Genomic DNA, 4,510 nt, shown 5'->3' with positions numbered 1-4,510 from the left:
GAGGACCTGGGTTCAGTTCCCAGCACCCAAATGTCAACTCACAAACGTCTGAAACTTCAGTTCAAGGGCATCAATGCCCTCTTTGGGCTTTCATGGGCACTGTACACATGTGGTACACACACATACATACAGCCAAAACATTCAAATGCATAAAATAAAAGTTTTTAAAAATTTTTTTTAAAGAATGAAGGACAGCTGGGTCCTCTAATCCCAGCACTTAGGAGGCAGAGTGAGATCAATAGTTCCAGGCCAGCTGGGGCTACAGGGAGCTCCTGTCTCAAAAAAGGGGCTGGAGGGGCTGGAGAGATGGCTCAGCGGTTAAGAACACTGGGTGAGTTCTTGCAGAAGACCCGGTTCAAATCCCAGCACCCACGTGACAGCTAACAACTGTCTGTAACTCCAGTTCCAGGGGATCCGACAGCCTCTTCTGTCCTCCGAGGGCATTGCATGACAGGGGTGCACTTACATACATGTAGGCGACACATATATTATTTTTAAAAAAGGGGGGCTGGAGAAGAAAAGCAAATAAACAAAAAAGGGGGCTGGAGAGATGGCTCCGCCATTAAGAGGCTTGCAGAGGACCCAGATTCAGTTCCCAGCACACATGTGTCAGCTAACAACTGTCTAAAACTCCAGGGAATCCGACACCCTCTTCTGACCTCTGAGGGCATTGCATGTCCAGGTGCACATTGGCAAAACACATATATACATACACATAAATTATTTTTTTCTTAAAATAATATAGGACAAAGCTGGGCATGGTGGCGCACGCCTAGAGTCCCAGCACTTGGGAGGCAGAGGCAGGCGGATCTCTGTGAGTTCAAGGGCAGATATATATATATGGCAAATCCACATAAAGATCTCATTAGATGCATTAAAAAACATCTGACAAAATTCAACATCCTCATATGATAAAACACTCAACAAATTAAATACACCAGAATATACTTCAACACAAGAAAGGCCCCGTCAGGCAGATTCCATGGGGAAAAGCAGAAGCTTGCAGGGGACAGGGTGTCCATCCTCATCATTTCAACACAGACCTGAATCTCTAAAACCCTAGCCATCCCAGCCAGAGCTATTTGGTAACTCAAAAGAAACAGAAGTTTTCCAAATTAGAAAGGAATAGGAAAAATTGCTTCTCTTCACAAATTACGTGATCTTATATAAATAAACTCCATCAAAAAATGTTAGAAATAATAAATTCAATTCAATGGCAAGATACAAAATCAACATATTAGAATCAGCAGGGAGCCTGGTGTACTGACAGTGCCTTTAATTTCAGTACTAGGAATGCAGAGGCAGGCAAATCTCTGTGAGATCAAGTCCAGCCTGGTCTACTTAGCAAGTTCCAGGCCAGCTGGGGCTACAGAGGGACCCTGTCTCCAAAAAAAGGAATCAGTAGGGTCAAGGAGATGGCTGGATGGATAAATGCATTTACCAACCAAGCCTGATGACCCGAGTTCAATCCTGGGATCCACAGAGTTATTCTCTGACTTGTACATGAGCAGTGGCATGTGTACCCCCATAAAATATTTTTTAAATAATCAGCAGCATTCCTAAACACAATGATGAATTATCTGAAGAGGAATGGAAACAAACCCATTTCTACTAGCATCAGAAAGAAGAAAATACTTTCAAATAAATTCATCTAAGGTGAAAGATAGAGTATTGAAAACAGTAGACCACTGCTGAAGGGAACTGAAACAGGCAAAGCATAGAAAGCCACGTTCACCAGTCAGAATTAGTGCTGACGAATGTCATTACTGTCCAAAGAGACCTGTACATTCACAGCAAACCTCAGAAAAATTCCAGGGGCAAATGCCACAGAAAAGGCACAATGAAGCTGGGCGCAGTGGTTCATGCCTGTGATTTCAGCACTTGTGAGTCTGAGGCAGGAGAAGTGCCCCGAGTTCAAGACTAGCCTGGATTACATCATGAGTTATGGTCCAACCTGGGCTGTACAGAGTGACAGCCTGTCCCAAAGTAAACAACTGAAAAAAAAAAAAAAACCAGAAAAACATGAACGAAAACAAGGAAAATAACGATGTAAGAAAGGAAAAAAAACAAACAAAAAACTAAAATTCCGCCAGGCGTGGTAGTGCACGCCTTTAATCCCAGCACTCGGGAGGCAGAGGCAGGCGGATGTCTGTGAGTTCAAGGCCAGCCTGGTCTACATAGTGAGTTCCAGGACAGCTGGGGCTACAGGGAGACTCTGTCTCAAAAAGACCGAAAAAAAAAAATTATATACCTCCAGGGGAGCCAGAGAGATGGCTCAGCAGTTAAGAACACTGGCCACTCTTGCAAAGAACCCAAGTTTGGTTCCTAGCGCCCACCGGGAAGCTCAGCACTGCCTGTAATTCCAGTTCCAGAGAATCTGACATCCTCTTCTGGCCTCTGTGGGCACCTATGTGCATGTAGTATGGATATAGATAAACAGGATACATATAAATAAAAGTTTAAAATCTGCCAGTGCTCTTAACCAAGGAGCCATCTTCCCAGCCCCTGGACTTTACGTTTTTATTTTTAGTTGTATTTAAATATTTGCCTTCCAGAATCTGCAACTCTTTCTTTGTTATATTTTAACATATGAATATTTTGTCTACTTTTTTCTCCTGCTAGTTTGCTCTCAACCTCCTTTAGGGCTAGCCTTACCCAACATCTAGCTGTCTTCCTCCCACAAGCTGTCATTGGTTTGCATAATTGATGCTGCTGATGGCTGTCAACAACTCTTTCCCTCCCCCACTGTCTGGTGCCCTGGGGTGGTCCAAATACATTGGAGTTGAGCTGCAACTTTTTTTTTTTTTTAAATAAGGGGATGGGGTAGAACTTACTATGTCCACCAGGCTGGCATTTCTCTGTGTTGCCACACCATTATTTCATTGTGGGTTGCAAAGGGTGAGTTTTCAATCCTACTGCTCCTGCTGCATCTGTTTGCTGGAATCTCCCCCCCCCCCAAGTGCTGGGATTACAGGTATTTACCACCTCGAAGTGCTGGGGATCAAACCCAGAGCTTTGCGGGTATTGGGTAAGCACTCTACTAACCAAGCCACACTCCTAGCCAGAGCTGCAATTCTTGAATAACAAAAGACAGAAACTAAGATCCTATAGGTGGGGGCTGTGGTTTGTTCTCAGAAAAGTGCTAACCGGTCACAGGTCACGTGCCTCTCCTGGGTAAAGGCATCTGCAATGGGTCACTGGAACCAAGAGCTTGGGATCAGACCAGACTGAGCTCAAACTGGCTGTGCAGCTTGCTAGATGAGCAATCAGGGGGCCAAAGATACAAACCTGTCTCCTTGCCTATAAAGTGGAGCTGAGGGCACACAGGGCAGCTGAGCTTATCAGGTTCCCAACCAGTTCACACCGCCTTTTCTCTATGAGCTTCTGTCATATTTTAATAAAAATGTTTCCCCATGTTTGATTATTTTATCATCCTCAAAATGACCATGAGCATAGCAAAACGAAAATTTCATAGGTGATGAAACTGAAACCCAAAGATGCTTTAAAGCAAATTGCCCAAGTAATGGGTAATAACCTGGCAAGCCGGGAAGGAGCCAAGCTTAGGTCTTCCTGCCCGGTTAGTGCTTTCGCTGCAAAAGACAGTTTTCAAGGATGGTTCTTGGGCTGCTCCCTCTGCTCTGGGTTGTTTTCCCTCTGATGTATTCTGGGAGGTGTTTCTATGACACACCCCACCACACATAAACACCCATCTGTGTGCTGTGTTTGGCTTCTTTCCTCATCTGTCCCTCATTTTCCTTCACATGCATACCCAGTTCTCCAAGAAAACTGAAGGTTCCTCCGGCACATGAGGGTATTTTAAGCTGCTGTCTTGTCCTTTAGACCCAAGCTGGTCACACAAGGACCTTAAAAAGTACTTGCTAACTTGAATGACAGAAACCTTACATGCAAGAGTCACTCAGAGCAGGGAGAGTGGATCAGTGAGGTGCAGTGAACCAACAGCCAGAAGCGGGAAGGAAGCTCAGGGTCAGCTCAGCAGGGCAGGCCAACTGTGTTTTCCACACTAGCCTGTCCCAGGCCAGGCTCTAATCATATCCCAACTGAGCATAGAGGGGAGAGGAAGATCAATCTGCTCCACTCAGCTCTGGTCCAGGATGAGAGAGGGGCTGGTGAGGGGGCGCTGTCTGCAGACGCTGGTCAGCTGGCGCTCTGGCCTTGCTCAGTTTATTTTTAGAGGACCGGCATAGTAACTGGAAGGGGGAACTCTCCTAGCAGATGGGCAGATGGCTCAGGGTCGATGAGCTTTTGAACCCCACTGGGAAAGCTAACCTGGTATGGGGGTCAGTACTGGAGGCTTCCAAGAAGTCTCTGCCACCAACCACCACAGAGAGCCAGAGAGAGAGACAGAGACAGAGAGAGACAGAGAGAGACACAGAGACACAGACAGAGAGAGACAGAGACACAGACACACAGATAGAGAGCAAGAGGGAGAGGGAGGAGACGGGGAGAGAGAGAGAGAGAGAGAGAGAGAGAGAGAGAGAGAGAGAGAGCG

Source organism: Nannospalax galili, unplaced genomic scaffold (assembly GCF_000622305.1).
Source record: "Nannospalax galili isolate Female #2095 unplaced genomic scaffold, S.galili_v1.0 scaffold302, whole genome shotgun sequence".
In the NCBI taxonomy this organism is placed as follows: Eukaryota; Metazoa; Chordata; class Mammalia; order Rodentia; family Spalacidae; genus Nannospalax; species Nannospalax galili.
This window is presented reverse-complemented; position numbering follows the sequence as displayed.